This window comes from Lepisosteus oculatus, chromosome 8 (genome assembly GCF_040954835.1).
Source record: "Lepisosteus oculatus isolate fLepOcu1 chromosome 8, fLepOcu1.hap2, whole genome shotgun sequence".
NCBI lineage: Eukaryota > Metazoa > Chordata > Actinopteri > Semionotiformes > Lepisosteidae > Lepisosteus > Lepisosteus oculatus.
Genome location: NC_090703.1, coordinates 37,382,805 through 37,407,393, shown reverse-complemented (window position 1 = coordinate 37,407,393; position 24,589 = coordinate 37,382,805). Strand labels below are relative to the sequence as shown.

At 37.6% G+C, this 24,589-nt stretch overlaps 1 protein-coding gene across 5 annotated transcripts in view; it reads right to left on the bottom strand.

Moving 5' to 3' along the window:
* Positions 1-24,589, bottom strand: part of nexmifb (neurite extension and migration factor b) — a 169,997-nt gene that overhangs the window by 86,170 nt on the left and 59,238 nt on the right. For 2 of the 5 annotated variants that reach the window (XM_069193435.1, XM_069193434.1), the window contains one exon: positions 11,829-12,021. The exons of 2 other annotated variants lie outside the window; for them this stretch is intronic. The gene's annotated coding sequence lies outside the window, so the exon portion shown is untranslated. The remainder of the gene's footprint in view (positions 1-11,828; positions 12,022-24,589) is intronic. One more of the 5 variants, XM_015351069.2, reaches the window with a different exon arrangement.

The following is a 24,589-nucleotide window of genomic DNA, read 5'->3' as shown; positions in this document are numbered from 1 at the left end:
AAACCTTTTCTATAAATGGGGTATGTGCTAAACACTTGTGAGCCAGGCCAAGATAAAAAAGCACCAAGTGCATGGTTATCATGCTGTGAACTTAAAGATAGTGTGCAAAGGGAACCAAGATGACCCACACTAATGCCCACTGGAGGGTATCAATGCAGATGCGGAGTATAAAACACACTGTTAAATCTGTGCACTGTACAAAGTTTCCCTGAGAGGCTTGGTGGTGATGCAATGAAAGCAGAACACATCAACCTCATTCAGTAATGTAGTATGGGGGCATGAGCATACACACATTCATTCTGCCATTGTTGTGGCATCAGCTATAGAACACAGTGTTTTCTTAAGGTACAGTATGTGGCATGGTACCGATGCCACCAGTGTATCAACTAAAGTGGTGTGCACAGTGAAAAAGCCTGCAGGATGCATGGCACAGACATGCTCTACATGCTCTACAATTACACATGGTGCAGAACAAAGATATTGCACCCAGGAGCAGCTCTCATTCATATACTGGGCTGAAACACCATGCTGACAGACAGAAATGCAGATGAGTCATGCCCTTTATTGTAAACGACCCAACTGATCAACAAAGCAACAGACGGACACTTTGGCACAAAACCAGAGAGCAATTTTTGAAACATCAAGAATCAAAACAATTGGTCAATAAAACATAGGAGATGCCGTAGCTAGACAACTGTCAGGGTATTACTTCACTTGATGCCTAGATATTAACACCACAGACTATGCAAGCACAAGACAGAAATGGGCTTGCTAACTCAAACCACGGAAGACACGCAAAGTGACACTTACCAGACAGAACACGTCTAGAAATTCTAATGGTAATTTTAAATGTAACAGTGGAACTTAACAAATATCACCATAGAACTCAAAACATAAAAAAACAAGGGAAAGATGACAAGTCAGTATCCTGGGAATTCCAGTGCTGGTGCAATAACCTGGTGCCACACTCAGGCAAGCAACACACACACTGGCCACATAACAGCAATACAATGCAAAAGACTAGAGCTATTAAAGAACAAAAACAAAAGAGCAATAGTTATCTTATTCTGCCTCTGGCCAAATGACTTAAAACAGCAGGGATACTCTATATGTATGGGTTCCTAGCTTAGCTGATGGGATGATGTGCAGTCCTAGTACAGTGGAGTCTAAGTTGGAGTAGCTTCAGAATAGAACTCCAAGGGAAAGACTGGCTAATCAGAGGGTTACCCTGAGGTGATGGTTAGATTACATATGTAAAAGTGGCCCAAACATTGATCCTACCACATGTTTAAGTCAACTAGCAATGCAGCCAGCTGGCAACTCTATGTCAACCCTGTGTCAGAGTCAAGGTGCTGCTTTATAAAATACACAGAACAGACTGACTTCATCACCAGAAGCAGGAGCCAGACAAAAATGAGCTTTAAAAATAACACACCTGTGTTCCATGTTTTATAGGCTTCCCTGAAATGAGATAAACAAAAATCCTTCTCAAGAGAACACAAAAACAAAACCTGCACCTGGGAGCAGCAGTTACTAGAGAAAAACAGAGCATTTTTTATTGATGGGAGAACTGTAGATATAAATATTTAATAGGACCAGGGGATATTATGGTTTCCCTGTGCAGGCTGACAGGTAGATCATGCTCCGCCTCATTTACTTAGCTTCTGTCACACACGCAGACAATAATGACCCTGAGTCTGAGGACAGCTCCTCTGAGGGGGTCTGCAACATCTCCTCCCTGTTAGCGCTCTGCAAGAGGCCCCCTTACCAATTTAATGAATCAAAAGTACCTAACCATTCAGTTCCTGTCCCGTGGGTATTTTACCTTATTATAAAAAATAAAAAACAGCAAACAGCTTCTGCAAAGTCCTGGCATGACTCCAACAAGGATAGGGCATGGTGACATGCTGCAGGTACACAGGCCAGAGGATTTCAAATGGTTAGCATGCAATCCAGTAAGAAGAGACAAGTTCAATAGGTTTAGAAAGCAAAATGTAGCAAAGAAGCAACGTTTGTCAGGAACTTCAAGACTGAATAACAAGGGCTAGAAGAACTAGAGAGATAAATTGATAAGAGAAACTGCACAATATGATTCCAGTATGTCTGCCTGCAGTCTTGGTTAAAATAAGAATGCACAAAGTAACCTAAGTTCATACTAAACAGTTGTAAATATTCATCACCAAAAGAACCTGCTTGATAATGGAGCAGACTCCATTATCAAGCAGGACTACAACAGACACATTTTGTTCTAATAGGACATCAGTCAAACATTCCTTTTTCCATTTAAATCTTCTCCATAAGCATCATGTTCCTTGTACATTCAATAACCACCTCACACTCCTCAGCATTGATATAACCGAGCCCAGAACCACGTGACCCGAATCAACAGCAGTCTGAATAAAACAGTGATATACTATACAATGTTACAGGATAGTATGGTGGCACAGTTGTTAGCATACTTGCCCCACAGCACTGGGGCTCTGCATTCAATTCCAGACCAGGGGTTCTCTCTGCATGGAGTTTGCAGAATCTCCCTGTGTTCAGGTGAGCTTTCTCTAGATGCTCAAGCTTCCTCCCACAGTCCAAAGACATAGTGGTAGATTAATTGGCTTCTGGGAAAATTAGCCCTGGTATGACTGTGTGTGTGCCCTGCGATGGGCTGGCATACACCAGTACACCATACTGGTATACCCCTGCCTTGAGCCCATTGCTTGCTGGGACATGCCCCAGCTCCCCCCAACCCTGAACTGGATAAAGATTGATATAATTTTACATTTGAAAACATGCTCTTTAAACAACGACAAAAATAAATCAAAATCAAACCAAATCAAAATCAAATGAAAAATTAATCAAATCAAAAGGTAGAATCATAGAGCTGCAAATACGTGTAATCGTTGAACTGGTGACATGTGTTCAAGATTTTTCTATTAATTTCCTCTAACTTTTCAACTGTGAAAGACCAGGAAGGTTGGTCATTGCAGCCAGGCTCTTTCAGTTTTGTCCTTTGCTGTGGGAAGTGAGGCAAAATACTTCTAAGGAGCTTACAATGCTGTTGTTTTGGCCCTTTTATTTACACTGCAAAATCAAGCCTTCCCCCTTTGCTGGAGGCTTATCTATACTAACAAGATTTCTATCTGAGGGACTGGCTGCATCTTCCACTTTCCAAAACTGCATTGTTTTCAAAAACAACCTGTTCAGCATCCCTTTCCTGAAGATTGTTTTCAGGTTTTATAGAGTTTCTTCACCAAGAGCAAAGTGAGATGGCACAATCAGAACTGCAGCACTCTCTCAACCCCCCCAAAAAAAGCAGAACTGTGCTCTACCACACTATTATGAACTATGAACACAAGCTCTGACAAGCTTTTTGTGCCTAATAAATGCTAGGAAGTATTTCGCTGGCAATTGTTTTCTTCTTTACCCAACTGGGAAATGTAGTTCAAGCCAATCGTGATGGACGCTCAGTACTTTACTGACAAGATTACATAAGGGTAGCTCAGACTTTGCCACACCCCCAACCCTTTTCTCTACATTAAATTGCCTACTGACAAACAGTACTAAAATTAGTTAAGATGCTTGCCCAAGTGCAGGCTGAGCTCTAACATACGGGTGTAGTAGGGAAAAAAACCTGGATCATGCTATTGCCTGAGCTCGGCAGAGGGAAGGGTTGAGATTTGTCAGCCAGGACTCTCTGGGTTCCCAGCGACACAGAGTCCTGCACTTTCCTGGCTGCTGCAGACTTGCAGTGCTGTCAATGATAGACACACGTTAAAAGCTGAGTGGCTCAATTGTAGGAGAGTTTGAGGTGTCTGTCTACATTTCTTAATCCTCCCCATTATGCAGCTGCAGGGGTCCTAGCAGTGATGCAAGAGATATTGTGAGGGTACATAAACAAAATGGAAATTGAAAAAAAATTGTTAAATATAACAACATTTTTATAAAAACATTTTTTACTTCCCTGTTTCAGCACAGAAAAAGGGGTTGTGTGGTTTCATTCCACAAATTTGTTTTCAGTTCTGATTTATACCTATGTTTTTGTTTTTGTATGGACTTAGTGTGTCACAATAAGCTTATCACAGTACGTGTCTCTCTCATCATTACAATACATTATATCTTCATTTATTAGAAATCCTGCCCATTCATGCTTTATGAACAAAAGTGGCAGGTACCACCAATGGCTGAGAATGAGCATAGTGCTTCATTGGAGAAATGGATCAATTCTTCACAAATTTCAAAAGAGGAGGGGCTGACAGTAATGAAAGTAATGAAGAGGGAAATGAAATTTGCTATCTAAAATTCAAGGATCAACAATTACCTCGGCACGGCAAAACCAATGAAACAGGACACAGAAACCTCCATCCCTAATTCATCACAATCAGCAGCACAAATGCAATATGATCTAAATAAGATAAATTGACAGAAACCACAGTATTTTTTGCAGTCCGGTCACTTGTGAATTAGTGGTCACCTGATTACTTTTCCCCCCACCCGACAGCATTTGCTGTTAATTCCTTGAGAAATTCAGTGAGGTGTTAAAAGTTGATTAGGCAGTTAAAGGTCAAGCAGATGAGCTACATCTGAGATCCCAGAAGACATCAGCCTCCGAGTTAATGAGATGAGGAAAGCCATGTTCAATAAAGGAAATCGGGTACATGTTTACTTGTCTGAGAAGCTCAAAAGCACAGCAGCACTATACAGTATAACTCAAGAAAGCATCTAAGAATAACTGCTTCTGTTTTCACAGTGAATTACTTATGCTCAGATCTCGCTTTTAAAAGTACCCATGGTTTATCTAGCAATAGATACCATCTTCAATACTACTAGCGCAATTATAAAATTATTTTATGTCAAGAAAGGACCTCAGATTGGAACTATAATTACATTATTTTGCAAGGGTTCCAAGCTATCTGGTCTTAATTTAGTTTGCTTTAATGAAGCCTGAGAGGGACAGGGAATTAGAGGTGGGATCTATTTAAATTGCTTTATTTTCTGAAATAATCCTTGTGTTTGTGAGCTAGGTAATCATGATTCTTATTTCGGATAATTTATTTGTCAGATGCTTTTATCCCAGGCAACTTACTTTTGTACCCATCGACACAGCTGGGAACTTTGCTGCGTATTTCCTGGGGCAGCCCCGGTATTAAAGGTCTACACTTGACATCCTGACTTTTCTGAAAAAAATGAATCATCGTCTTATTTTGGAAAGAGAAAAGGCAGCAAGACCCCACCGCAGAAACTGAAAAAGACGGAACGGGAACAAAGCTGGTAACTCAGTGTGAAGACAGAAATGCAGTGTACTCGCCACCCAGGAAGAAACTAAGCCCTCCCTCCCACTCACAGAGAGAAATGTGTTGTGTCCCTTTCTGGGAAATATTATCCTAAATAACCACTACTCTACACTGCTGCCCCTGTATTTAGATGATACTTCTATTTTCCTCATATACCCATGTAACAGGTGAAGGCATGCATGTTTCCTTTATGTGAGTACTTTATTTTTTTAGCTGATAACAGAAACCAATCTTATTTCTTAAACCTTACATCACACTTTATAAGCATTAATGGAAAAATAAATCTTCCTTCAGTTTAAAAAGCTTATTCAAGTTCGCAGCTTGATGTATGGATCAAATTCTATAAATCCATTACATCAATGGGAACTGGGAGATCTACCTTGTCATATAAGAGTTTATGTAATGCTAGTAGAGAACAAAGTAATATTAAATCACAAGGTCTCTGCTAATTTTCCACTAACATCTACATATTTTATTAACAAAGAGCTCCAGCCAGCTTCAAAGTATGTCTATAATGATCTGTTTATGTTACTATGTCAGAACTCTGTGGTAAACTGGATGAAAGTGAAATATACGTATGTGGTCTTTGATTGGCAATCTGTAAGATTTAAACTCTTTGAATTAAAAGTAGTTGGGAGATGACCTAGCACTTTAATATAAAGTTTAAAAAAAACATCACCTTCTTTGAATTAAGAATAGCTCTAAAGTTGTAGGAAATGATCCAGAAGCATTTTTCTTATCGGAGATCTAACTCCAATAATATTTGGGGCTTCAGCTGTTCAACAATGAAATCAGTGCATGAATGCTCCTGCGGTCACAGACCTCTTAACACAACCTCATCCCTCACCCTCACACAAAGATTAACATCATCCCTCTACTGTACCTAAATATAAAACACAGGTTGTACAGTATGTACATGCAGCCTTTTCAGAGCCACAGCTCTCTCCTGGATGCTCCCGGAAAGAGTTAGATTAGACAAATCAGCTACCTGCCAAAATCGTGTAGGCTCTACCTGTTAATGAAATCCACTTTTGGGTTATCAATTCCTTGCTTATTAAATGCAGCTGAGACTGACAGGTATTCAGCTATGTGTTAAACCAATGGTTTTAGAGAAGAGTGGCTGCAGTATCAATGCCAGCACTGGCACATGTGAAATCTTATGGAAGGGTGCCAGGAGGTATCCTGGAGAGTGAGTGTTCTGGCAAACAGATGGCTGCTCAAATTACCCTTACACTAGGCAGTGCCACTTGACCAATCACGGCCCTAGCTCACAATTCCATGGAAACCACTATCCCACTGCCATTTTGGTTTGTCAAATAAAGCACTGTTTTAAAAGGAGCTGATCACTGGAGCACTCACTTATTTCAGATTTTCTAAACACTGTAGTACATACTGTATGCCGTACCAATACAAAAACACATCTCTAAAATATAAAGCTCTTTGCAAAAGAATATTCACTTTACAATTTAAGCATTATACACAGCTAGCACAACTGTGTACAGTTATTTAATTTGCAGGGAATTTAATGAAGCAGACCTGAACATCGTTTAAAACAAGTGTTCAATTACTTGATATTTTCACATAATGAAACAGTTTTTAACATTTACATCCCAAATAATGTGAAAAAATGATACTGACCTGTAAAAAAAGAACCAACTGCACATGGTATTGTTATAGGTTTTGGTTTTCATTGTACAAATTCACACAAACCATTGCACCATGTAACACTAAACAATGGTAGCACATTCACTCCTGGAGATTTTAAATACATCTGAAATCTAGAACTAAAATTGGGAAGCACTTCTGTTTTGCACAGGGCTATAAGTGCCTGGAAAAACAATGCTCATCCAAGTTGATTCCCTGGGATCCAAGCAAAAGTTACCACATTAGTAACCAAAATGGGCAGAATGGCCTTCTCTGATCTCCTAACTTAACTGTCCTTAATATCAGAACACATCAGGGAAATAACTTATTTCAAGAAACAGTGGGATTAAATCTTTGGATCAAATGATAACTAACTACCAAGTCAAGGCTAGATGGGTGAATAGCCTCCACTAGTTTGTAACTGTTCTTGTGTGGGATCCTATGAGAAATGGCTAAATGGGATTCTTGGATCACAGAGCTATCAGCAACCAAATAAACAAGATGGGCAGCAAGAGGAAGAAATGTGTAGGCTAACAGTATGAAAGTCACTGAAGACATTAAGGTAGATAAGAAGATAGACTGCTGGGAAGAAGCCAGTGAAACAAGAGCCCGCTCTAATACTACTACAAAATATTTAATGATGCAAGGGACCAAAATTTCTCCTCTCATTTATAACCCTTCAAATGTTCTTCCCTTGGTTGAACAAATCTTGCATCTAGTCTGTGAGAAAGTGTGTGATTATAAGTCTTTACAATAGGAAATATCTGGCCCAGTGCAGATAACATGCCATCTGCCGCAGCTACAGAGAGCTGCAGTTAACGAAGACAATAAAACAATAATATAACATACAGTATACTGTATGATATGCTTATGTTATAAAAAGTACTGCAATATACAGTATGCCTAATTTACAACAACTTTGCATTTAACTTGGCAGTAGCTATGGTTCTAATATATTTACTGTATCCAGAGAAATGGTAGTTTACTGCCAAGAAAAATATTGACAGCTTAGGAAACATATCAACAAGCACCCATAGTACAAGAACACTACAGTAGTATTTAAAAGCAAAATATGGTACCTACCACTTATACCACCCACTGTTATTGAAAGCAGCTGTTTGTATTGGCAGTTAATGTGAGCTTTTTGTACCATTTCCACCAGTGTCAATGGCAAAGGCATTACTTACATTAAATTAGTAGCTCCAGCTATGTCAGGCAGATATAACACAGATAATGTCTACGGACCACTTGTTGTTAAATAAACATTATATATACACTGTATATATACACCGTATATGGTTATATCTATAAAATATATGCATACAGTACTGTATGTGTTGTAATGCCTGAGCTTAACTTTTCTGGTTATGCTTACAAGAAATGTACATTTCTGCTTCATACCTAAGCATTGTATTTTCTTTCAATGCTTCCCCTACACAGTCTTGATGAGAAAACAGACTAATCACCTACCCCCATTATCCATATCATGGAGAACTTAATGCAACCCAACATTATGTATAGTGTATGTTACTACTACCATTGTACAACAGATCATTTTGCACTTATGAATGTTAAATTTCATTTCAAGTGTCTGTCCTTGCAAGTCGTTCAGTTGGCCTCTCCTGTCTTCAAATCATCTGCACATTAACTCTAGTTAATGCCAGACTCCAAGTGGGTTATGTAGCTCAAGAAGAGTAGAGGACCTAAAATGAATCCCTGTGGCACACCACTGCTTACATCTATCCAATTAAAAGTAATGACTTTTAAGATAATGCACTGTTAATGGATCTGATCATTTGTGTTAATGCAGACATCACCTTGGATTTTTATGCCTTTTTTATTTGAGAATTACCTTTTTATTATTATTACTTATTAAATGCCTTCTGGAAATCTAAACATATCAGGTATGAGCTCTAGTTTTAATCTATAGTCTTTTTTGGGAGAATTCAAGCACGTTAAGGTGTTCCTTTACTAATTCCATGTTGGTGGTCTCTTCATATGCCGTTGTTTGTCTAATTCACCTCTACTTATCGTTATCAATAACTGACTTTTTTATTGTCTCATGATTCAGTTTTGTCTTCTTTTTGTGAATTAATACTACATATGCAATTCTCCAAAATGTGGCTATTGCTCACAATCTCAGTGCGAGTTGTCTTGTCTATGAATAACATCCCCCTTTTTCTAGGAAAATACCATTAAGCCCCAGTAATATATTAGTTCTTAGCCATCCTGGCCCATATAGGGACTAGGGTCTTTAGCATACTATAACATACACACTTCGTAAAAAGCTGTGTGATTCTGATACAGCATGCTTTGTTTCTTTATCATCTTCTTATTAGCCATCTTTTCAATCACAAACTGTTTACTGATATGAACAATACGAATGATTATGGTTTTACAGTTTTGCAGTTCTTTTGCTGTTGAACTAAAAAAAATATTTACCTCTCTGTTGCAATATTATGTTTTGTCTCCCAAATGGCAATTCTGATGTTTTCTTTTTTCCACCTGTAACTCAGTACATTTTTTCTGTCTTTGAGTCTTAGATTGTTACACCGTCTCTAGAGCATTGTTTCAGATTTTTGTCTTTAATTTTTACATGCAACCATCTATGCAATCATTGCGTTTATCTATACTTGTTTTGGGCCTTGGCATTGTATTTCTAAAGTATTCTAGCAATTCCGTTCTACTTTTCTTTCCTTTATGGTCTCCTTTTCTAAAATCATAAACTCTAATTTTAGAGCTTTATACTTCCAATTTCAGATTATATGTTCTTTACTGCAATATCTCAATTTTATTTTGAAAAGTTGTAAAAGTAAAAAAAAACAATCTTTGCTAATACCTTATGTCTTTGTGCAGTAGCCAATGTGCAAACATCTACTTTAGGTCATGTATAGCACAAACCTAATTTTAACATCTTAAAAAATATAAAAATCTACTTTGTCTCATATAGATTCTAAACTGTCCATTTCCCCTACCTTCATTCAGTTCTCTAATTTGCAGTTTATAATATCTACAGTATATAGACTCACACCACCTTGCTTTCTATCCTGACTGTCATGCTAACAATGTTTACCCATCATCCTCCCCAACCATGTTTCAGTTATTTCAAAAGGTCATATATTTCTGTTCATGCAGTTGCCTGCTTTTTATACCTTATACTTCTGGCATTAAAGTATATTTTAAAAGAAACTCATCACTCTATTTAAACAAAAATAAATTACATGGATTTAAAGTACTGATTACATTTTTTACATGATTTTGATTAACTGATCATTCATGACTGCTACACTCGAGTGACTGTGGCTTACATCAGCAAGAAATCACCTCACCAGTGAAAGAGATGATTGGACACAAGTGATGAGGTGGTTTAAACTGTTGAATGTCGAGGCTGGTGGAATTCAAGAAAGGAAAACACAGAAAAGATTAAATATGCCCTGCTTATTAAGAGAACAATGCCTACATTCCTTTGAAATACTGGAGCAACACCCCAGTTGGACTCACCAGCAATTGTGATAAGTGCTCTTTAGTGATAAATCGAGGCTTTGTGTGAACCATCCTGATGGACAAAGATAAGTCTGGCACAGATGTGCAGAATAACAGGTTAATTATTCTTTACAACTGAGCAGGCAATGAGGAGATCTAAGTGTGATGGTCTAGGCAGGAGTGCCTTACCACTACAGTATAGAGTAGGGTTTGGGGGCAACAAAACTGCAGGATGTTGAACTGATCAAGTCGTGGACCCTTCACTTCCTTGCCCTTCCTGCTAGCTCATCTCAAAGAGACAACATTCAAGCAGGATAGCACACTTCCTCATGCTAACTACGTATATAGCAGTAGCTTCTTGTGAGATATAAATTTAATAGTGGTGTTGTAGATGCTCTCCTCATCAGATTTTAGACTCACTTAATATCTGTTGAACTAACTGGACAATGTGTGACATCTAAGGCTCAGAGATAAATGAACAAGTACCATCTTGTACAGGCTCTACTAGTAGAATGGACTGAATTTCTCAAGACTAGTCTGTGATGTTGACCACCAAATGATGACAAATGTTAATCAGTATAAATAATTTGCCCTTGCCCGAGCCAAAAACACCCCTCGGACCATCAACTCAATCAGGAACTCCCGCCGTAAAAAACTGCATTCCTTTGATGTTTCCCTACTACCCCAACACACTTCCCATCCCCAGGAATATTAACAACAACTTTTCTATCCTACAAGATGATCCCTCCATTGGGGCCCTCTTTTCTGACCGCCCCATCATCTCATATCGCCGACCGCCTAATCTGCGCAACCTTCTTGTTCACAGCTCCCTTGACAACCCTCAGCAACCAATCACACCAGGCGCTTTCCCTTGCAACAGAGCTAACTGTATCACCTGCAAGTACACATCTAACACCACACTCATTCAAGACCCCTCAGGACAATTCCAGATCACCCAGATGGCACCTTGTACCTCCAGCAACCTTATTTACTGTATCTGCCTAGCCATCTACATTGGAGAAACAGGAAGGAGATTGGAGATAGCTTCAGAGAACATGTTAGGACTGTGAAGATTAAAGATTTCTCCAAGCCCATTGTTTCTCATTTCATTTTTGATGGCCATGATCACACTAATCTCTCCTTCAGCGTTCTCAAAGACGGTTTTCCGAACTCATACAGTACATCAGAAAGACTACAGAAACTAAAATTATCCTGCAGCTAGGTTCACACCTACCCTCCCCTCACCTTAACGACAGACTACTTTTCTTCTAAATTCTCTCTATTCATTGGAGGTTTCATTTCACACCTCTCTACACCTATCCTGACTTCATACCTCCTGATTGGCCACTCTTTCTGTCCCCTGCTCCCACCCCTCGCTCCTCCTCTCACCCAGCTTTTGTTCTCCAGCTACATTACCTTTGCTTACTGCCCTGTCTTTCTTACACCTGAAGAAGGCTCTCCGGCCGAAACGTTGTTTTCTTTCTTCTCTTTTCAGCATGGAGTTAACCAATTACTTGTTCCTTTGTAGTCTTACCAAAGCCTTCTACAACTTTTTTCTCAAAAGAGCTCCTCTTAAGCATGGTAGTGCCTGCTCCTGGTGGATAACTGACTGAAAAACAAAACACAAAAATACACATTTTCAGATGTGTCAATCGAAATGATCAATCCAACCTCCTGGGTGGGCACAAAAAATATCCAATGGATCTTCACTAGACATTTAGTGACAGGGAAAAAGTCATTCTGCATTTATCCAAGGTGATGTCAACTTAAAACACATTTACAGAACATGTACAGAAGCTACAAAGAGTGGCAGTGCAGTTAAATTATACTTGTTATAGTACATTATAACTGCAAGTACTGTATGGTTTAAAAGCATTTCCATCCACTCATCCATTTTCTAACCCCTTCATCCAACGTGCAGTTGTGCAGTTGTGGGGGGGGGGGGGGGGGGAGTTGAAGCCTATCCCAGCAAGCAGCAGGTTCAAGGCAAGTTACACCCTGGACAGGATGCCAGTCTATCGCTGTGCACACACACACAGGGCACTCACACCAGGGTCTTTTTTCTCAGAAGCTACTTAACCTACCCGTATGTCTATGATCTGTGGGAGGAAACTAGAGTACCCTGAGGAACCCCCCTTGAACCCAGAAGAATATAAAAAACACCATGCAGATAGCACCCCACGGATTCAAACCAGAGCCCCAGTGCTGCAAGGCATCAATGCTAAGCACCGCACCACCCACAAAAGCCTTTCCAACACAAAAAAAAATCATTCTCAAATATTACATTAATGTTGCAATACAAAAAATGTTAATGTTGAAGTATTCAGAATACTTTATCTAATGTAATAATTCTTTATAAAGTATTCATATATTTGATAGAATACACACCAATACATCAGATGTATTAAAATGGATTGCCTCTTAACAAGGCTTTGAAAAGATTTCAGTACTTAGGATGACTGGTTGTGGATAAACTATAAAAGATCTGAATTTCAAGATAGAAAAAAAAAATAGTCCAAAGCTTATGTCTGCTGGCAGAGGGGGTTATTACAGTATATTTGTAAAGTGAAACAGAGCAAGTTGGGAAACATACAGAATGCATGTTGTTCAAACTGAATCATGCCAAGAGTGGTGTAAAAATGACAATTTGTAATACTGGAACAGAATGAACTCAGTCCATTGCTTTTAGGCATTATTGCATAGCATAAAAAAATGGCAGAATCATTTGACGGCATCATATGCATAGAGAACAGAGGGAGACGGCCTGTGCAGTTCAGAACATTAAATTCACTGTAAACAGTCTCTGACTTACATTGTCTAACGTGCACTATAATGCTTGTGGATATTTGGTCTAATACTCATCTTAAATTTCACATCACCATGTTACATAAAATTACTCTCTCTCACCTCCCCCATATGAAACACTCAATCTCATACTCTATATTTGAAAAAAACATAAAGTGTTAGAGCTAAAAAATTACAATTATTCTTAGTGTAGACAACCTATGACAGGAGCGATTCAAGACCGTGTTTCTGAGCTTTTTGATACGTTAACAACAGAGAACTGACAGCTTAAGCTTCAAGGCTAAAAAGACACCATTCTTTGTCTGGGGAAAAATGATTCTCTTTTCTTCTTCATCTTACATGAATTAAAAAAAACTATTTTAATGTAATAGCAAGATCAGTTTTTTTTGCCCACAAATAATAACAATGCAGTGATTTATTATAATAATCGCTCACCAACGTTAACTAAGAAATGTTTCTTTGACTTACTAGGAAGCCTTATTATAGACATACTGAAAAAAAAATATTTTTCCTTATTCAGTTCACCCAGCCTTTGCTGACTTTATTTGGATTTCTGATCAGGAGCTTTCAGACTGCAGCTTTTCAACTATCCCACACAATGTTCAGAGGAACAATAAGCCATGGGGTGATCACAACAAACACAGTGTAAATGTTACGGAAAAGTGATAGTGCACTTAATTTGTGGCAAAACTGTCACCAGCAGAAAACAGTACTCAGTTTTTGCAATAAAGAACAAAGCACCTTTAAAAAACATTTCAATTATCCCTTTCCCCTTCAGCCACATTCTTATTCCATTTACTGGGCCTGAGGTGGCATACTTGCAGTAATCATACAGTATCTAGATGACAGAGACAACTTTAAGGCAGCTTATAAGTACCTTCTGTGATCTATTGAACTATTGTTAAGATAAAGGCTAGAGCAGGTATACAAGAAATACAACTTTTCACTTTTTACGGACATACAGTAAGTTATACTAGGTGTTTATACATTACTGTATAAAAATGCACTGGATACTGTATACTGCATTTATACACAGGTCAGCCAAATGCCACTCTTCTAGAAAAGCAATTTGCAACACCAAAGTTCTCCCATCATTGTCATCAGTAAGAATACATTGATGTAACTCAGCTTATTGTTTACTACTTCAGAAAGAGAGAACTATGGCCTCAGAAATATTTTATATTTTACATTTTGGGGGTTAGATTTTTTTTTTTTTATGGAGAGTAATCCGATACTTCCCAAAGCCCTGTACATGTCATCTTCAGCTTCTAAGGCTGCTAGAAAAATGCATTAGGACCCTACAAAACTTTAATGAGCAGGGTTCAGGCTTTGTGTTAAATGACAACACTAGTTTTACACATTGTGCTGCGAGTCTGCCAGGCCTTGTATGATAGACTAAAGTAAGAAAGCTCCTAATCAGGGACCCTTTTCCTATTTTAGCAGCCCAGGATGGATTCTTCCAGTTCCTAATAAAGCCTATGAATCTGCTGCATTTGATTTCACTGCCACAGTCTGCTGATAGAGATTAAATCAATGGAAGAACAACAATACAGTATACTATATTATTCCTACAGTATATGTTCTCTGGCCTTGGAATCCAAGAGACATTACAGAATAGAGTGTAAGTTTATGAATGGACAGCCATACCCTGTTGTTGTGATGATGTTTCTGTGCTTTGCCAGCCTCACAACTGGATTTTGGTTGCATGCACACTGAGGCATGTCCCAGTACACCAGCTGGACAGTACTCCCATGAAGTAGAGCAGCCCTCTATGGCCAAAGGGTTTCCCCTTACTGAAGAGGGCTTCAATGCTGTTGGGAGTCCTAATAGGATCTCAGTAATGTTCAACACTGCAAGATCTGGTACATTTAAGCCAGGAGAGAAGCTGAGGTTTGGGTCGGTGTTTGGTTCATGCATATTTTCACAAACTGCATGGAAGTTGAAAATGTAAACGTCTTAAAAAAATTATGTTTTGTTTCAGAAGTTAAATGTCTTATGTGGTGAAGATACAGTTTTCTTCACATTTCTTCATCTTTTTCTTTGTATTATCATCTCTGCTTTCTGTGGTACTGTTTTCTGTATGAGATGGCGAGACAGCAACAGGGGTTCTGACATCACAACTATATGTCAAGCTTTATATGACAATTACTCCCAAGTATAACAGTGCTTTAGACCTACATAACTCGTACTGGTGACCAAAAAACACTTAATTTAAACAGATATTGAATAGAGTTTGTATCCAAATACTAAATCCTTTTTTCTGCTGCTTTTCTTGGTTGATTCACATCTAGCTGTGTATATACGTTGTGTCTCTCTGCCGCAGTTTCTGATTAGATTGTTTGCCCTTCGCAGCAAAGCATTAAAGTAGAAAAAAAATCATCTGACAAGATCCCTCAAGGCTGAATGTAAATTTGGGCTGCACTGAACACAGATGTTTCTGGTTAGTTTTCTGTAAGCTGTTATCTTGACTGACATATCTCAATTCAGTGAAGGTTATACTTTCGAATTACACAATTAGGCACTGCTGTGTCTACTGTCTACCAACCCTTTTCCTATTTAGTTTACATTAGATATTTTATATTACTCAATTATAAGCAGGTATATTTCACCATTAATGCTACCTGATAAAAGAAAGGAAGTTTTGTCTTTGAATTGAAGTGGTAAAATGAACCATCACTTCAGTCACCAAAGGACTCAATGGAAATTTGTGTATTTCGCACAGCCCCAGTATGAAGAGAGAAGTGAATTAAGAGCATTCAGGATGCACATCTCCATGTTTAACCAGTGGGCCTACAGCACAATGATGTTAATGTACTTCTATAGCATAGTTCCTTCCAATTAGGTCAAGGAAATATGATATCTGACACACTGATAAATTCTGTCTTAATTTTATCATTTTAGATTGGTAAAAACAATAATTTTAAGATGCTGTCATTTCCATACGTTTTCATTTACTGCAACCTCCTTAAAAATACTGGTTAATTATACTCAGGCACTTTCAAAGGAAACTGGCACTCTAAGTTCTGGCAGATGTTGATTTATGACAAAGAAATCTACTGGGTGGACCACTGCCTTAAAAACAGCCAACAAGTTCTGATAGGTTAATGCCATGAGAAACTATGGTGTTGCTGTTCTATAGTCACTCTGCATTCTCTACATGTTTGGAAAAAATAGATGTGCCAAGTAAAAATGGCAGGGAAACATGACTAAAGCAGACTAAATTACAAAGAATAGTAACCCATGCTGAACATAAGATGTGACAGCTGCATTACCTTATCTCTGTGCAAAAACCAGGATTGCACTGAAGTGCTAGTCCTACTACAGCGCCGTATTTTAAACTCAAACGTAACACATTTGCCACTTGAATGTAAATGTTGCTGGAAAACAAATGGTGCCAGAAGTCAAAACACCATAATGTCCACTATCCTAATTTTGGATCTCATTTTGACAAAACAGTGGTCTATGGACCAGGTATGATCTGCTGTAAGGTTGCAAAATATATTAAGAATTTCAAAGATAAAGATTGCAGAATTTAGATAATAATATGGGTTACTATACAAAGAACTCTTAAGTACAAAAACTGAAAAAAAGTGTCTTCATAAGGTGACAAAGCTGCTAACCCCATCCCTCAGCCCCTTTTCAGAACACAGCCTGACAATTTAGTGTAGAGACTGTGACACCAGTGTCTGCTAGTTTTCAAACCAGCTGAGGCCTCACTTAATCAAACTCTTAATTTAAATCACAGATTGCTTATTTGGCATTTTTTTAAAGGTTATTTACTAAAAAGGATGGAGATTAATTGCTAACTTCCCACATTTTACGACCTAAAAACAAATCCATGTTGGTCAATTAACAGATCAAGAATATGATTATAGTTACAAGTAAGATGAGGCCAGCTAGTCCTGTCTAGCTAGTTTCTTGTAGTTCCAAGGATCACATCTAGATGCTCTTGAAAGAAGCCAGGGCATCAGCTTCAACAGCATGGCTGGGTAATTAGCTCCTTACCCGCACAACCCTTTGTTGCATGAAAGAGCACCTCCCTGTAGCTTCAACTTGTGGCTTCTGGTTTGTGATTCATTGCAGATTCTGAAGAAATCCACTGGGTTGATATTGTTGCTGCTCTTGGGGATTTTGAATACTTAAGTTGAACTTCAATATGCATAATCTTCTCTGATCAAATACTGAAGAGATACAGTACGATTCTTTTAACTTGTGTGAAGGAGATTTCTTTGGGCCCCAACAATGTATCTGGTTGCTCTTGTGTGGACTGATTTCAGAGCAGCATTATCTTTTTTCATATTGCTTAAAATTGTTCACAATATCTTTAACAAGATTTTACAAGAGTGTCATAGAATTACATCCCTTGATTTAAGTTCTACACTTAACATCCTGACCAACAATAGTTACACCTCATAACTACTGTATAGTTTCTGTTTTGGCTACCTGCACCTATCTACAGTACATTAAATAATAATAAAAACTTCATTTTATATAGCACCTTTAAAAGTGGCTTCTCAAAGCGCTTAAATGTCATCTATCAAGTGTTTGCCCAGTCATGATTAAGGTATTTCACTTTTAAATACTCTTGCACCTTCAAGAACCCTCCTTTGTGGGAATCTACCCCAAGCATTATTAGTTCAACTACTGTATACCAAATGCTAGATGACTGATAAACCATTAATAAAAAAGAGCAGTGGTGCCAGTGCAGATTCCTGTGGTACTCCACTATCTGTATGACCATTATTTGAGCATTCACCTTCTCTGTACTCTGTTTCCAGTCCATTAGCCATTCTTGATCCAATCATATGCTGGTTAAATCTATTACTGCTTTTGCTTCTTTAAAAACCTCTAACAATCTGGTTTGGCAAGATCTACCTTTTCAAAATTATGTTGACTATACCTTAGAATCCTACTGCCCTAGTGATGATCGTGTAGTTTAGTTGTTGTTTCCATTACCTTGCATGTATGTTTGTATGACTTATTGGTCTATTATTGGTTTTATTTATTTGGTTCAGTTTATAGATGAGAGCTACATTTGCAATGGGAATACAGCCCCTGTCTCTAGAGACTGCCTAAAAAAGTTTGTTAATGGTCTATGAATTATACAATATAAATGGTAGAAAAATTAGAAAATAGAGAACCATCAGGCCCTACAGATTTGTCTTAAGTGCTTCTAGTACCTGTAATATGCCCGCCACTTCTATTCTAACATGCAGAACTTTGTCTTTGACAAAGTTACCGCTTTGCCTGAGGTATACTATCTACAGTACCTTTTGCCTGGTAAACACCAAAATTAAATATTCATTTCTTACATCAGCAATTTCCCTTTCACTATTTAAAAGTTGTTTTTTAAGACATTTCATCCTATACTGTTCTTTTGCTGTTGAAATTATGAACAAACATATTTTATTTTCCACTGTAATATTCCTTACTCATGACATTTCTATGATGCTCTCTGATTTTAGTTGTGTGCTGTATGTGGTTCCATAAACATATTCATGTTGGTTAACTGAATCCCGTTCTTACTTAAATTGTTTACAAAGGACTTTCTTTATCATTATATTCTTTTGAATTGATCAAATAAATAAATTAGGGGAAGATAGTGTATTTTCTACTACTTTACTTATGTGTATCGGAATGTCTACCGATTTACTGTTTCGACCAACCCCATATTTATCGAGCCCCAAACTACTTCTCTAAAGCTGTATCTCATTCCTTCATAGCATACTTTCCTGAAACTATCTGCCTTTGTTTTGTAGCATAACCCTCTATGATCACAGTTTCCTAATAGTTCTCTCATGTCCATTTTCCTCATTCTGTCTTGACTCTTTGTAAAGACTCAAGACAAGACGAGTGGGGAGCAATCTGAGTAGAACATACTGATCAAGGATATAATAGCAGCATCCACACAGAATCCTAAATAATACTCCATGCTGCTCCCTTTATCAATTATTTAATTAGCACACTGCTGCCAGTCAAATAACAGCTTAAAAAAAAGCTACCAACTCCCAGGACTAGCCCGGTTTGGCTACAGTTGGTGCTTCATATATTTCCTTCATTTGTAATACTTTCCTTTGAGTCCAAACAAAAAAGTGCATTTTCCAATAATGTTTTTTTTTTGCAACTGCATCTTAGAAAAGGCTAGTTTGTCTAAATGAACCTAGAACAATGCTGCTATACCTTTTCGAACTGCAGGAAGGATAAATATAAAACAAATTGAAATACAACTTTAATAGCCTTAATAACAATTCAAATGGTTTATGTACCTCTGTTTTGCTTGGAGGAAACGAAAGTCAAACAATTAATCGTAGCAATTGTGCTCAACGGGGAATGGCTTTCCTAGCAGAGCATCAGATCTGTTCAATTTAAAGATGTGCTAAATTTATGAGCATAAGAGGGCCGATGGCTATGTTATCAAGTTTCTAACATTTCATATGTATATTAACATAATTGTACCTTTTATACACATCTAGCAGATTATATCTCTTGTAATGGTGCATGTTACGTCAATATACAGCATACAGTTTAATTAAAACTAAACTAGCTGTGCAGCCTTAAGCTTCTCTTTGCAGGGCAAGCTTTAAAGCTGTGTTTTAGCAACTACTGTCTCTCTGCAGGTTTTCAAGGTCTCTTTAAAGTAGCAGCACCTGAAGAGCTGGGAGAAGCTGTTAAAATGGTCCAGTTAAGCCAGCGATCAGGCTGGTTTGGCTTGTTAGGCTGAAATGAAAACCCACAGCCACACTGTACCTCCAGGTCCAGGAATGGACACATCTAGTCTAGGGGATAAAACTTCATTGTCTGATTCCAGATGCCGGCAAATCAACAACATTCCATTTCAATTACCAACCAGAAAAAGAGAAAATGATGAAGCAGCACAGGAAAATGTTTGAATTAGTAGTAGAGTGATTCAAAGAATGAATTTACAAAATGTTAACATATTGGACTTATGACATGTTAACATATTGGGTTTTCTCTTACAGAGGCCCCCTGATTTCTTTATCCATGCACCCCTTTTCTAACTGCTACAGTACATCCAATTTTATAGCTGCAGAGGAGTCTAACCTGATAAGAGGTGCAAGGCATTCTTGGATGGGACGCCAGTCCCTCATAGGGCACACACAGACACAAACACACACACTCACACCAGGGCCAATTTTAACTGAAGCCAATTAACCTTTAAGAATATCTGTACACTGTAGAAGGAAACCATGGGGAGAACATGCAAACTCTATGGAGACAGAAACCAGGTCCAGAATGGAACCCCAATGCTACAAGGCAGCAATGCTAACCACTGAGCCACCATGATGCCCCGCTAAAAATTATTGCTCTCACAATGAGTGCTTGTTAGCATTAATCATGTTTTAGTTTTATTGTTACTTATATGGTTTAGTACAGTACACTTCAGCATTGAAACTGGTAAGACTTCCAGAGCACTTTGACCCATTTCAGATTTTACGACCCATATACTCTCATACAAATGAGGCATAAACATACTATAATATATTTCTTAACAGTCAAACTCTGCATCTGTCAATGCAAATGTACACCAAATAAGGAAACAAGCAAGAAATATTCAGAACCAGGTGTTTGTGTATATTAATTACTGTGTCTTATCAAACACAAAATGGATCTGATTATGCAATAGTAGTTTTATCTGTTCTCATTATTGGCAGATGTATTTTAACATTCTTCTTCCTTATCATGGCTTCTTATCTTATAGCAAAGCTTTATTTTAAAAAAGTAGTAACGCTTTATTTGAATAAGGCTATAAAAACTGTCATAACATCTTCTTAAACACTACACAACATGTTAAAATAACAGGTATTAAAACTATGTACAGTAGGAAAATCAAATTTAACATGAACATATCCAAATCACTGTTACTGAGCTGCATCTACAGAAAGTCCTCGTCAGCTTTGAAGATTTTAATCATCTCTTCCATTCTGTTTACCTGACTTCTCTCTACCTGAAGTTCTGCTCTTAACTTTCAATTGAAAGGCTGTCTCATTTCTTACAGATAATTTTGTGCCTGTAATATAATTTGCACAAATGGTGGTAAAGGATTAAGCATGTTGTATAGTGTTTTCAAAGAGGTTATGAGTATTTCATGTAATTAACAAAAAATTGTATTGGTGACATTCTGTAGCAAATAAGATGTAATGGATATTTTTTACTAAAAAAAAAATAATAAAGCATACCTTTCCACATTAATCTAAAAGAGACAAAACAAATCTAAGTTTATGATTGTAAATGGCTCTTCTTCTAAAAACTAATTTTGTGTTTATTACAGTTCTGTGTGCTGTGTTGTTTTCCTCCAATGTATTGTTAGATAGATATCATTTCTTTTGAAGCATTCCCCCATAAAACGATGAAAAAGATGTTTCTGCAGCAATAATTATTCGCTTGGGGAGATGAGGTCTGTATTATTAAAGTGAATAATTGTGGCTCCTACATCCTGAAATGCAAAAGCGAAGTGTCCTGCAAGTCTGAACTTCAGCAGCTGAAGTTCATGGTTTAATGATCAACTGCTGTCTGGCACTCATCTAATCATATTAATCAATGTAACACAGGCAATTTTAGCGTATTCATCTCTAGCATGAAAAGTATCACTTGCCAATTAAACAAAATTTCTACCTGATCATGGGACTGCACACCACACTACAGCTTTTCCGGGTTTTGTACATTTCCTTATAATGTCCTCCAATCCAAGCATTGCTGAAAACTTCAATCTGAATTTTCAGTGTATTCAGAAAGATGTTAATTCTACACATCAACAGGTCATGGTTTCATGTTTTTTGTTACTGTCATGATTTAGCTTTGCTCTTTTAATCTTTAGTAAGGACATTTCCAAGAAATAACAAAAGCTGTTAAGACTTTTATCCTCAAGCCTGATACCCACTCCAGATTAAACTATACAATTTATGCAAGCACTTACTAAGAAAGCAGATATACAGACAGCTTTACAGATATAAATAATGTATGTATCCAGACTACTCCAGGCAAAGCTCAGAAGGCTGTGTTACCTTAGCACAGTAAATGCAAACCTTTGAGGTCTTTGACTGTAAGGTTGCAGTGTGATGCTCTAATCAGATCACTAGTATGTACTGCATGAAGACAAGGGAGTGAATTTTAGTTGCAATGTTCTGAAGGAATCAGGCAGGATACCTCTTTGAACATATATACATCCTGGATTTTATTTATTTTTTTGAGGGGTAAGGCGGAATGTAAATGTGCATTTAGTGAGCCAAGAAAAGCAAAATAAAACTACCACCTTATATGCATTTACAATTGCACTTATAAAAGACAAGCCTATCAAACCATGATTTCCACAGATCATGAGATTAAGAAGGACTGGCACATCTCTGCATATTCTCCACACACTCCGAGTTCTCACATTTACATACATCCACCCCCTCCCTGCATCTCCAAAGAGGGCCACACAATGCCCCATTTTGGCAAGAGGACATTTCCATAACAGGAGACTGGTGTTGTGAGCAGAGAGAGGATTACTTTTGAGTGACACTCACTCCCATATCTGCACTCCAGGGAAATAACCTGTTAATCCACAACACACTATTACACTGGCTCTAATCGTAGCCTCTTCTAGGGTGATATGAAAGACTTCCCATGTGATTCAAATATCAGAAAAAAGGGGGCTCTGTTCAGAGATACTATCTCTTTGTTTTCTTTCGTTTCCAAAGGAGGCTGACACACACACACTTACAGAGGTTCCGGTTTGAATAGGAAAACTTCCTCTTTGCTTTTGAAGAGAACGACAGATCTCTTACACTCTGCAGAAGCGGCATTAAGTGATTTGGAAAAGACAAGGAATCACCTTGATTGAAGTGCTCAGAAAACTGTACTGCTGATTTCACCCCTTTAGCCACTAAAATCTATTTATTATTTGTCCAACTGGATAGGGGCTTTGAAAAGCACCACAAGTCTCTAAAGCCACACTCTAACTGAAATGATGTATTAATCAGCACACTGATGCTGAACCTTTCTTTTTTTTTTACTAGAGTTAAATAAAAAACAAACTCAACTCTTCTGCAAGCACTACATCTTCATCAATAAACAATATTTAATCCTGTTTATAAAGTATCATTGTAAGTATGTTATTTGGTTATTATTTATGTTCACAGTTCCAATGCATAAAAATACTTGGGGTTTGTTTTTCAAGCTACTTTACAAGCACTGAACAGGTAAACTGCAAAAATTGCTGAAGAAATACATGGCCAGTAACTTTTGCTCTTTTCCGAAGACGATTATTACAAATTCTGCAAAGTTGTTCATATAGGGAATAACTATTTTTACACTACAAATACACAATGTTAGGATATGAGGTTTTGTGATTCAAAGCAAATACAAATTATAAGACATGGATGTAATGAATAAGCGGTGGAAGGGATTTAGCCAGGAACACATTTGTAGGATATAGACAAATATACCCCCAAGCACATTAAACACGGATTAGCCAAGCACATGTACTGAATAAGACACCCCTATAGCTTCTAAATAGTCCACTAGTGGTAAGTACTGAATGTGTCCAGGTTTATCCAGGCTCACTTACTGTAGATATCTCCCAGGTTTTTACTGTACATTAGTAATGTAATGCAAAAGAGATTGAGAAGGAAATGAAAAGCCTAACCTGGCTAATTCCAATCCACCCATGAAGCACTTGTTTCTGCTTTTCACTTCAACTCAAACTCAATTGATTTAATTAAGTAAATAAGATGCATAGTTAAATATTTTTTGCGTCTTAATCATGTGCTAACTGAAAAATACTTGTAAAACCTGCAGGTACCTAATGCTAACAAGCATTCATAACAGCTCCATAAAAACACAAATATCCAGGGCTGAAGCAATTATTCTGTCCAATTTCACCAAAAAAATGTGTTTCAGCACATGGATCACAGTAGGTCTATATCCCAATGAGAAGTCAAACAGAAAAAAGACAGGGTGTTGATATGTTACATTTCTAATGATGAGAGAATGAGATCCCTTCATGGGTTACAAAATATTAATTGATTGTTCTTTTTGTCTGAGGAAACAGCATAAAATAACTGAATATCTGTGGCTTTCTTTAATTTATAATTTTTAAAACAATTTTTAAGATGTACAAGCACAAATATGTTTGTACATCCTTTTTACACACCGTTCCACAGCAAGGTTTACATTTTGCTTAATCTGTTTTAAAGGAGAGGAATTTGCACAATCCTAGTACAGTGTTTATTAAAAATGTACTGAAGTGCAAAAGCAAACCAAAGCAAGCTTCAGTATTCAAACGAGCCAAAACTACCAGCCAAAGTTCTGCATAAAGAACTTTAATTTCTATTGAATGGCTAATAGTCCAATGCTCAGCTCAGTCTCTA